The sequence below is a fragment of the Natator depressus genome, chromosome 1 (genome assembly GCF_965152275.1).
Source record: "Natator depressus isolate rNatDep1 chromosome 1, rNatDep2.hap1, whole genome shotgun sequence".
Lineage (NCBI taxonomy): Eukaryota > Metazoa > Chordata > Testudines > Cheloniidae > Natator > Natator depressus.
This window is the reverse complement of record NC_134234.1, coordinates 113,664,402-113,676,601: the sequence shown is the minus strand read 5'-3', so window position 1 is coordinate 113,676,601 and position 12,200 is coordinate 113,664,402. Positions and strand designations below refer to the sequence as shown.

Sequence of the window (12,200 nt, the reverse complement as noted above, 5' to 3'; positions counted from 1 at the left end):
GACTCATCTGTTCTTCACTGTTAGAAAAAAGCTGTGAATTAGCCAGAAAGCTGAGTGTTCAATTTAAAGAAAATTATTCATTCTGCTTTTAGTCTAACCCCTTAACTTGTATGCAGGGTGGATAGAATAAGGGGGTTGGACTAGATGACCTCCTGAGGTCCCTTCCAATCCAGATATTCCATGATTTTATAAAGTACAATACACACTTAAGGCAACATATAGATAATTTTAGCCTAAATGGTTAAACTTTGGCTGTTAAAAAACAGAGTCTTATAATGGAAAGTGTTAGGCAACCTTATCCACAGCCATCACTGCCTGTCTGCCTATAATAAATATTAATGATTCCAAGAGGGGATTGACTCACTGCATCACTGTGGGCAAGACACATACGACCACATTTTCAAAAGCCATGAGTGCCAGCAACTAGGGGAGCTGTAAGTGCTCAGCACTTTTGAAAATCTAATTAAATTTTCTGTGATTCAAGGATCCCTATTTTACAAATGGGGAAACACCTACCTCACAGGGGTTTTGTGAGGATTAATTAGTTTACCAATACCCCTAGGGCCTTAGTGCCACTTGGGAGCGGAAACTTCACATAACTCCCCATCTGAGGAATACTTCTGACAAAGGGGAGTCCCCAGCAGGCAAAGAGCCAGCAGAATTAGCTCCTATGTCTCCTTCCCCACAGTCCTTGGCACAAGGGGCACGCTGAAATGAGGAGGGATAGTGGCTAGAGCACAAAGTAGCTCTGGCAGTACCCAGCTACTGTTTGATCGTTAGGGAACCATAGCCAGTTTACATATGTTAGAGAAGCCCATAGGCTGCTCTAAAATGTGGCATGTCAGAGAATCAGGGAGTCATAACCAGTTTTCTGAAAGCACCCCCTTTCCTGTGCCCAGCTAAAACTAGACACAGCAAAGAATGTGACGCTTCATGTTTTCCAACTGCAAAATATTGTGTGACTTTATCAGATTTGTATTAGCAGTTCTGGCTGTCCTAGACAACCATCATCCTATTTACAAATATTGCACTGTAGTGAATTTGTTATCCCTAGGGACATATCCGATAAGAATGAATCTTTAGTTGTAAAGTTAATATGACATTAATTACCTTCAAAGATATTTCACAAAGTGATGCTTTACTAGAAAGTACAAAGCACGTGAGGGAGTCATGATGACTTTGCTTACCATAAATATTCACCTAAACTCCTCAACAAAATGTGTAAGCACAGTATCATCTCCGCACAAAATGAAACAGAACAATAGAATCTCTAAGCTCAGTATTCCCTTCGTGATGCCATAGCCTGGATGTAAATGCAGTGGTTCAGTTTTGCTGCAAACACATGTATGTGATTTGCAACAAGCATGGGGATATTAAAAAGCTATGTTTGAAAGCAGCAACTGTTGCCTTTATGTCCAATTTTGTTTTATATGCTCCCCATGGAGACACAATCAACCACATAACTGGTAACCCAATCCCTGGCAGTGGTTTCCTCCAGTGTTGCTAGAAGTGTGGTCCAGCTTGTGCTCATAGTGCTATGCCCCTTTTAGTCCAGTTAGCACAATGTGTGGAATTTCACTTGAGAGCCTAAATTAGATATGTAAGTGTGATAAATAAAGTGTGTGTGGGTCAGGGAAGCTCCCTTTTTGGAACACCCAGCCAGCCAGTTAGCTATAAAGTCCCTTTTGGTGGCTGCTTGCTTTACCTGTAAAGGGTTAAAAAGTCCCCAGATAAAGGAAAGAGAGTGGGCACCTGACCAAAAGAGCCAATGGGAAAGCTAGAACTTTTTAAAATGGGAAAAAAGCTTTCCCTTTGTCTCTTCGTTGTTCTCTCTGGGCTGGAGGGACAGAGAAACAATGCTGTAAGCAGCTTTAAGCCAGGTATGATCATAAATCATCAGATCATACCTAAAACTACTTATCTGAACACCAGATGTGTAAGTAGATCAAAATGTTCAGCTAGATGCGATCAGGTTTATTTTTTTAAGGCTTGTGGATCTCCTCTGTGCTAACCCCAGATGCTTTTGTTTGCTTGTAACCTTTAAGATGAACCCCCAAGAAAGCTATTTTGGGTGCTTAATTTTTGGAATTGCTCTTTTAAAATCGAGCAAAAGCCTAAGTTCCAGATGTATTTTCTTCCTTTTTGTTTTTAATACAATTTACCTTTTTTAAGAACAGGATTGGATTTTTGGTGTCCTAAGACATCTGTGCATATGCTGATTGATTAGCTGGTGGCAACAGCGAATTTCCTTTGTTTTCTTTCTCAGCTCTTCCCCACAGGGAGCGGGGGAGTGAAAGGGCTTGAAGGTACCCCATAGGGAAGAACTCCCAAATGCTCCTTCCTGGGTTCAAGGTTTTGGGTTTTTTTGCATTTGGGTGGTGGCAGCGTTTACCAAGCCAAGGTCAGAGAAGAGCTGAAACCTTCGGAGTTTAATACAAGCCTGGAGTGGCGAGTATTAATTTTTAGAATCCTGGCGGGCCCCCACGTTCTGCACTCTGAGTATATATTATGGAGCATGTCTACACAAACATTTAGCTCGTGGCAAGCTGGGGTGTGAATCTAACCTGTCCTAGCCTGCCATGGTCTGTGTCCTTGTGGACACTCCTGATGCACACTAACAGTTTATTGGTGCACTTTAGTCCACTCCCACTTCAAAGCAGAGTAGATCAAAGTGCAATAACGAACTGTCAGTGCATGTCAGCAGGGTCCATGTGCATATAGTGTGTGACAGGCTCGTGCAGGATAGGTTCACTCCCCAGCCTGCTGTGATCTAAATGTTCATGTAGACAAGCCCATAATGTAAAAAGAAAATAACTGGAGCTCCATGTTTGAGGAGGGTAGTGCACTAGGTTTTTTCCCACTCAAGACTTGTATTCAGATTCCGAGTAGGTCACAAATTCATATGAATGCTTATAATGGTGGCCTTATCCTAATTCCCATTTATGTACATCACAAAACCATCCCTTAGTCATCAACATCCAACTTAAACTAATCTATAGGTAGGGTGATCAGACAGCAAATGTGAAAAATCAGGACGGTGTTGGGGGTAATAAGAGCCTATATAAGAAAAAGACCCAAAAATCAGGACTGTCCCTATAAAATTGGGACATCTGGTCACCCTATCTATAGGCTGCTTTCGCCTATAATCATAATTATTTCCTTGAGGATTTTCAGGGTCCATCACCACTGTGCTCCTCTCATCACATCCTGTCCCCTGGGCTCTCAACAACCCACAGCGATAAGCCCTGCAGTCACCTTTCCTTGAACTTCCTTTCCATCTTGGACACTCTAGCACAGTGGTTCCCAAACTTGTTCCGCCGCTTGTGCAGGGAAAGCCCCTGGTGGGCCGGGCCGGTTTGTTTACCTGCCGCGTCCGCAGGTTCGGCCGATCACGGCTCCCAGTGGCCGCGGTTCGCCGCTCCAGGCCAATGGGAGCTGCGGGAAGCGGCGCAGGCCGAGGGACGTACTGGCTGCCGCTTCCAGCAGCTTCCATTGGCCTGGAGCAGCGAACCGCGGCCACTGGGAGCCACAATCGGCCAAACCTGCGGACCAGGCAGGTAAACAAATTGGCCTGGCCCGCCCGGCAGGGGCTTTCCCTGCACAAGCGGCGGAACAAGTTTGGGAACCACTGCTATAGGTGTCTCGCAGTCAATCAACTCGCCCATCCACTCCAGGGTCACACACTCGACCTACTCCTCTCAATCTCTTCCTAGCCTTGCCATCACTGTCTCTAATGCGGCTATTAACAAACACTCCCTCTTCAGATCTGCACTTCTTTTCTTAGCCTAATGCCCCTGCCCATCTGTCTCATTTTTACTATAGCTCCCTAGAACACCTTGGACTCCTCACTTTTCAATCTAGTTGGCATGGGCCCGCAAACCCAAACTAGAATTTGTCATCTCTTGCTGCTGTTTAACAGCTCTCAGTGAGGCTGGAACATTTCTGTGTCACGGAAGCAGGCGTCTTATGGAACATCCATTCAAATCAATAAATCTCCCAGGCACACCAGGTATGGCCAATACCCAAAGCTCAGGGCAATTGCTTAACCTTGCTGGAACCACTGTCCACAAAAATGCGGAAAATTTGCAAAGATATTTCATTTTTGAACATAATCATTTAATATTTCAGTTATGCTAGAGAGTAGACGTTCTCTCTCTGAGCTGTTATTTCACTGTCTGGCTCCATTCTCAACAGGAGGCCAATGCCTGGGTTTAACTTGTAAAGGTTAAATTCACAACCAGAAGAGGATCATTTTTTTTCAGAAAGAAAACTTAAATTCTATAGATTTCTGAAGAAAAAAAAATCACCTCAGTACTTTGGGCTCCATAGCCCCAGTTCTGTGCTGTGGCTGAGCTGAGCTTGATCCAGCTCTGGGGAAGAGGCAAATGTGGTTCTGTGCAGACCATCCAAAGCAGACAAAACAGTAGAGAATCCTCTGAAGTGGAAACATGAGGTTCTCCCTGTTTTTCTAGCTTCCAAGAGATACTGCTTGATAGCTGTAGCCTTTGCCTTGAGAAGTGTCCCTTGAGAAGACAGGAATGTAAAGCAGATGCTAGATCTGATGCTGTCTCCCCTCTGGACAAGCAGCAGCTTCTGCACTCCTTCCCTGGCATAGCCAGATCTATGCTGAGCCGATGGCAGCTGGCAGGTGGGAAACACGGCTGCAGAGATCCCTTTGCCTTACAGAAAAGTTTATATGGAATTCATAAGGATAAAATCCTTGGGGTCTTAGAGCAATTGAATGTGGTTCTACAGCAGCTACTCTAAACACCACTAAAACTGAATAGAGTGAGGTTGGGATATAGGTTTGTCAAAACATCTTACAGAGTTCTGGAGAAGGGATGTAGCTCTGTGTTCACTTCCACCGGATGGTTCCAAAAGCCCACAGAAAGTTTTCTTTTTCTATCATATCTGATAGGACCTTGCTATAATGGCTCCCTTTGACCAAAATAAGAGCCTTGGTAACTGGTCATCTGAAGCAGTCAGTTAGCTCAGGTGCTTCTTCCATTTTCAGTGTTTTACCAGGCTTTCCTCAAGTTGCTATGATGGATTTTCTTGGTAACAGGAAAACAGGCAGGCCTGATGCTTCCCCACTCAGTTTCTCCATTTGCTTCCTCTCAGCTTCAGCCTCCACCAATAATCAAGGTCTCTTTAGAAAAAAGACACTCGTGTTTAAGAATTAAGCAGAGAATCCAACAAAGTTGGCCCCCTCCAAGCATTTACCCTGTTGCTCATGTCAAGGGAAATGATAACAAACTGCACTGTCTCACCAGTGTAACTCTGGCTTACGCTTGGTTTCCAGAGTTTCCTCCCTAACTTCCAAAAATCTTGAAAAGCTAGCAGATCTGATTGCTCAGGCTTTCATTCATAGCTTTATGGATTTTACAGCCAGAAGAAAATGTGATTATCTAGACTGACTTCCTGTATAACATAGGCCGTAGAACACCAGCCAGTCATTCCTGCATCCAACCCCCAGAACTTGTAGTTCCAAATCACAGATTGATTTGTGGACTCACTTGACAAAAGACGAACTAGCTCCTTGGAGTGAAAGCGGGCACCAAACAACCAAGGGCATCCCAAATGACACTATAATAAACATGCCAACTATTAAGATAATGTCACTGGGATTAGTGCTGGGTCCCAGGCTATATCTTTACATTCCTTATATAAAAAATTGGCTTGTGACACTGAAAGTTACACGTTCATGCCTGCTGTTCATACCAAATTTAGAAAAACTGCAACTCCTGATGAACACTACAGTCATACAGAACTACTGTGATTTAATTGCAAGGGCTACTAAATGGCAACTGTAGCATGAACACAGATACTGAACCCAGAGCAATGAACTAGAAAGAATAAAACTTTGTTAAGAGAATTTCCAGTGAGATAAGTTATTTTGGATTTATTATCTTGCTAAAGACTTTCACTGTTGCTTGGAATAAAAGCAAATGGGACTGTAGACTAGATTGTAGTAAAAGCCTATGTAAACTAGACCCTTTGCACTAGAAGACAGCATACATGGCAGCAAGGGAGTGAAGTGATTAAAGTAGGTTGGTATATTACTTTATAACTATTGCACGCCTATATTGTATAAGAATGTTTGGATTTCCATTCCTCCTAAAGAGTGTAAGCCAAGATTTACAAAAGTGATTAATGATTTTGGTTGACCCACCTTGAGACACATTAAAGCCTGGTTTTCAGAGGGCTGGCATTTTCTGAAATTTTGGCCCCTTTCAAGTATCTAAAGGTAGGGCCCCCCAAAAAAAAACTGAAAAAAGGAGGAACCCAAATGCTACATTAATGACAAATATCTAAAAATATCCATGGAATAGAAATAAACCAAGTGACTATAATTTAATTAAACTATCAGTTTAAACTGTCCAAGTGCAGCTTTTAGACTTTGTGGAAAATATGAGCACAGATAATTGCATTAGCTGAGAATAATGAGCCAAATAGCAATGTAAGACTAGAAAGGCAGAATGTCCAGTGTAATCCAAACTGCCAAATCCTGGGATTATGGCACTTTGCTTGTCCTGTCACGGACGGCTGAAGAATTCAAACCATAAATGTTTATTTTTGAATGGGCATCCAAAGGCACTCCTTAGATCATTTGTTGCTGTTTAATATGATTGTGTCTATTCCCTTAATACGCACTGATATTAGTCAAACCAGCATTTTATATTCCTTGAACAAAAGCCATTTGCAAGAGAAGAAAGAGTGCAAAACCTGGACTTTCTATTAACAAAATCTAGGTGATTTTATGTACAATTCAGGTCTATTCAAGGACAAATTGACCTGGCACATCTTACCAGCTCTCAGCATGATTTTTTTCTCCATTGACATTGTGTATATTAGAAGATTGCTCAAAATTAAAAGATCTCTTGTGAGAAAGCGAGCTCTGCCTCTGAAATGACTGAAAGATTGGGCCCCAAATGGGCTCACTGAGAGTTAGATTGTAAGGGTACAGTATGTTGTGAGTAACACATAACATGTGGCTGTGCTGCCCAGGGAGCAGACCAGAGAATGAATTGTGGCTGTCCGACTCACACGATACCCTCCATTGTTCCCACCTTCACTCCAGTGGGGGGAGTAACATACTACAATCTATATCAGTAGCCAATTATTGTTTCCTCCTTGCTGGTTCGGCAATGCTGGCTGGCTCGTTGCAGGTACAGGTGGAGCCAAGGTGCTTTCCATTCCCAATCCCAACCTGTCTACACCTGGGAGGATGGAGGGTGGGGGGTAGCAGCTCCATTAGGCCTGCTCTCCCCTTGCTCCTGGCAGATGTGAGTAGCCTATATAGGGGACAAAAGGGGCATCTTTACGTTCCCTTACTTCCCTATTCGCTTGTGTGTAGAGACAATCTTGTCTTCAGTTTTAGTGGTGGTGAAGAAAGGTCTGTTTTAAGCAGTGGGATGATATGGAGGGAGCACTAGAGAGATACTGTAGATCATCTGTTTAGTAGAACAGTCATTTGTGAAATAGGAAAATATATATTTTTTAAAAAGTAGTGATATATGAAAACTATTTTTCAAATATATTGAAGGGGTGCCTGTTAATCCTGAAAGAGGATCATAAAAAAACAGATTGTTGTATGAGGAAATCCTACCCAGGAAAATAGAAAGGAACTTACAGTCTGGTAAGTCAAGTGTAAAAAGTGTAATTAGCCAGGCCAAAAAGGAATTTGAAGAGCAACAAGCAAAATACACAAAAACTAACAGCAAACAATTTTTTTAAGTACATCAGAAACAGGAAGCCTGCCAGTAGTATAAGGGCCCTACCATCAATCAAACCCTGACCCCGCCCCTTGACCCCTTAGCCCCGCCCCTTGACCCCTCAGCCCCGCCCCTTGACCTCTTAGCCCCACCCACCGGAAGTTCCGCCCCATGGGTTATTACTTCCGGGGTCAAGGCTGCCACATGACCGGAAGCAAGGTGTGTCATGTGACACCCACCCCACCCCTTGACCCCTTTAACCCCACCCCTTGACCTCTGCCACTTCCCCCCCAAGAGGAGCTTTGACCAATCAGGACGAGTTCCGGAGGGGGGTGTCCTCTCCGGAAGTGGGTCTTGTGACCCCTCTAACAACTCCTCCCCCCCCCCACCCTCTACCAATCAGGATGGGTTTTGCCCCGTAGGACCTCCCAGAGAGGAGCTTTGACCAATCAGGGCGAGTTCCGGGGTGGAGGTGTCCTCTCTGGAAGTGGGTCTTGTGACCCCTCTAACAACTCCTCCCCCCACCCCGCTACCAATCAGGAGGGGTTTTGTTCCGATAGGACCAAGAGGAGATTTGACCAATTAGGATGAGTTCCGGGGGCGGGGTGACCCGTCCGGAAATGATTCGTGTGACCCCTCTAACAACTCCTCCCACCAACCTCTACCAATCAGGCCGGCCCGAGAGCAGATTTGACCAAAATAGGGCAGGTTCTGGGATGGGGTGAACCACCCAGAAGAGGGGCGTATGACCCCTCTGCCAATCAGAGCGCAGCACCATCACCCCATAAGGCCCAGCGTCGGGCAGAAGAGGCTGTCTTTTACCAAGAGCGCGTGTTTTAGAAATCGTGGAAACATGGACTCCTTCACCACCCCCGTGAGAACTTCGGACTTTGTTTTAGCCCCGAAGGCCTTTGGACTTGTATGGAGAAAGCGCTACATCAGCGAGAGTTCTGAGGAGGGCCCTTTGGCCCAGCCGTTGATGGACACACCGGAAACCGACCCCGAAACCCGGCTGCTTGTGAGGCCCCACGATGAGCGTGATGGCCTCTTGTTGTCCACCCCCCGAGAGGTGGAAGGTGATCACGGCTTGGGGGAGTTACGGGCGGACAAGGTGAATGAAAAAGACGTGGCTCAGGTAAATGAATGTTTAAGAAGTGACGGTCGGGGTGGGGGTGTGTAATGGGGGTGGGGGGGGGGAGGGCTAGGAACCAGGGATTGTGTAAATCAAAAACCAAGCAGTGGTGTGCTTACGCTGTTTCTTTTTTGAAAAAAAAAAATCTCTCAACAGCTCGATGATGCCTTTCTGGAGGCCTTTGAGAACTTACACATCGGTAGCCCTGTGGGAGTAAATGTATCATGCGTCAGCTGTTTTTGCTCATGTCTGAGACACAGATCTCAAGAGGAAAAGGACAAAATGGAAGAATGAACCAGCACAGACACCCTCATGTTAGGAGTCATGGCGTCCATTTTTACAGGCGGTTGTAAAAGGTTGTGTTAAACCAGGCGATTAATAAAACTTATTTAAACGTGTTAATATGAATGTTGTCCCCCACCCACACTTGTGTTAGTAAAAGATGGTACCAGTAACAGTCATGTCTCCACAGGCGGCTCTTTTAAAGAAAATATATTACACCCCCGGGGAAGTTGGGAGCTTTGGCGGGGTGAACCCTCTTTTTCAAGTGGCCAAAAAGCATAGTAAAACTTTAAATAGAAGACAAGTAACAGCTTGGCTTTCAGACCAGGATGCTTATACTTTACACAAACCGGCTCGAATACGTTTTAAAAGAAACAAGACCATTGTTTCAGATGTGGATGCGCAATGGCAGGCAGATTTGGTGGATATGCACCAGTTCTCCAAACAGAACAGCAATTTTAAGTACATCTTAACAGTGGTAGACATTCTATCCAAATATGCCTGGGCCTTAGGCCTAAGGGACAAGACGAGTGGTGAGGTATGCAAGGCCTTTAAAGCTATTTTTAGCGAAGGGCGTGTGCCTCAAAAATTACAAACCGATCGGGGGAAAGAATTTTTAAACAAACCCTTAAGCAGATTGTTAAAACGGCATGGCATTCACCATTTTGTTACTAATAATGAAGTCAAAGCAGGGGTTGTGGAGCGGTTTAACAGAACTTTAAAAACTAGGATGTGGAGATATTTTACAGCCCATAACACCTTTCGCTACATCGATGTGTTACCTGACTTTATAAAGAGTTACAACCAGAGCTTTCACAGAACTATACATACCAGACCCGCTGATGTTAACCCTTCAAATTCTCTGAAGGTATGGAAAATGGTTTATGGAGATGATTTTAAAATAAAACCGGTTGTTGCCCCTTTTCGAAAAGGCGACCACGTGAGACTATCTAAAACCAAAGGAGCTTTTGAAAAAGGTTATGAACAGACATTTACCGATGAGATATTCATAGTGGATGAAGCCTTAACCAGGGGTCAGAGACCTGTATACCGATTAAAAGACTACGAGGGTGAGACAGTTACTGGATCTTTTTACCTTGAAGAATTACAAAAAGTAAACCCCAAACGAGACAGGATTTACAGGGTTGAAAAAGTTCTAGCGGAGAAAGGAAAAGGGAGAAAAAAGCAACTACTGGTAAAATGGTTGGGGTGGCCTGATAAGTTTAACAGCTGGGTGAAAGCTTCTCAACTCTGTGACATTTAGACGCAAACAACAAACAAACAAAAGTTATTCCTCCCCGCAAAGTCAGAGAAGATGAGCGACGGCGGGTTTTACATTACTTTGCCCAGCAACGCCAGCGCTGCAGTTTTTCCCCAAAACACCAGCTCGAACTTTACAATACGGCTAATTAAGCCCTTGGATCTCCGGGGTGCCTGGGAGGTGGGGTTAGTGGAAATACAATACCCGCACAGCTGGAACACTATCAACGAAGACACCCCTTTTGAAGTCACCTTTGGAGATATGGCATGGAGTTTCATCCTACGACGAGGTTATTACGCGTCCATACCCGAATTACTGGATCATATGAACAGTATCATAGCTCGTCACCCCGGACCGCCTGAGATGGTCATGAACTATGACCCTTTGGGTAGAAAAATTAGACTTAAATCCGCCGCTTTTACTTATATGTTTTCTACCAGCGGGGAGCTAGCTAACATTCTGGGCTTGGGCCCCAAACACAGCGTCCAAAAATTCCCTTTCTCGGCAGACATTACAGGGGGTTTTAATTCCTTGTATCTGTACACGGATATCGTAGAACATCAGTTTGTGGGGGATTTTTCTGTTCCCCTGTTACGTTGTGTCCCCGTCCAAGGAAGGAACAACGAGTTTGTCACCATCACCTACGATAAACCTCATTACGTCCCTATCAGTAAACACCACATCGACACAATTACCACTGAAATAAAGACAGATCAGAACAAAAGCGTCTCATTTCGCTTTGGCAAGGTGATCATCAAGCTACACCTGCGCCCCCGGAGAGAGCGAGTTTTCTAAAAAAGCAAAACAGTATTATGGCGATCCTAAAAAATTACGGCGACCCCAACGTCTACAGAAACTATTACAAAGCCCAGGCGGGATACGCCCTTCCCGGATATCATGGGGCCCCCGTGATGTATGGGGCAGGCGTGGGTGGAATATTCCGTAGCCTCTTTCGAAAGCTGTACCGCTTTTGAGGAGGGGGCTAGAGATTATTAAACCCCACGTAAAAACCGCCGCTCAAAACATAGCTAAAGACGTGGTAGGTCACGTCTCCCGCGCTGTTCTGGAGAAGGTGGGGAACACAGCTTCACAGGAAGGATCGGGGCTGATGTACATTAAAAGGAGGAAGAAGAGAAAGAGAAATGCGTCATACCTGCGACGCGCAGGTCCCCCGAAACCCTTTAAAAGAAGGGCTTTGACCCGCAGGGTCGGCCATAAGCAAAAGTCCAAGAGGAAGCCTGGGCGAAAGAGGAAACACTCGCCGGCTGATACAAGAGATATATTTTAATCAACATGGCTTTCGTTCACTGCGGGTCTGAAGAATGCACCAAATCCGAACTAGACTTGTTCCAAATAGCCCCTACGCAGACCAGCATTGAGAAAAGCATCTACATCGAGGTGCCACCTCTGTCGGCCGTTACGGAGTCTGCCCCCATTGACTTCTTTATAGCAGGGAATGGCGTAGATTATATGGATTTAAACAACACACTGCTGTACCTGTGTTGCAAGATTGTAAAAGGAGACGGAACTGAACTCAACGCGGGTGCCGAGGTGGGCCTGGTGAATTACCCAGTGGCCTCTATTTTTAGTCAGCTGGATGTCACGCTCGGAGACCGTCTTGTAAGCCAAAGCAACAACTGTTACCCTTACAGGGCCTTTATAGAATCGGTGCTCAATTACAGCAACGACACCCTCGCCACGCAATTTTCCGCTGGCCTCTTTTACAAAGACACTGCCGGACAACAGGAAGACACAGACTTGGATGGCGAGAATCTAGGGTTTGTGAGGCGTGCAAAGCTGACCGCTCAAA

At 44.9% G+C, this 12,200-nt stretch overlaps 1 long non-coding RNA gene across 2 annotated transcripts in view; it reads left to right on the top strand.

Annotated features, from left to right (window-relative positions):
• LOC141994387 (uncharacterized) overlaps nt 1–12,200 on the top strand; it is a 33,402-nt gene that overhangs the window by 4,615 nt on the left and 16,587 nt on the right. Inside the window, exon 1 of one of the 2 annotated variants that reach the window (XR_012641117.1) lies at nt 1,837–1,936. The exons of the other annotated variant lie outside the window; for it this stretch is intronic. This is a non-coding gene — a long non-coding RNA (uncharacterized LOC141994387). Of the gene's footprint in view, nt 1–1,836; nt 1,937–12,200 lie in introns of those variants that run through there. 2 annotated transcript variants of the gene reach the window in all.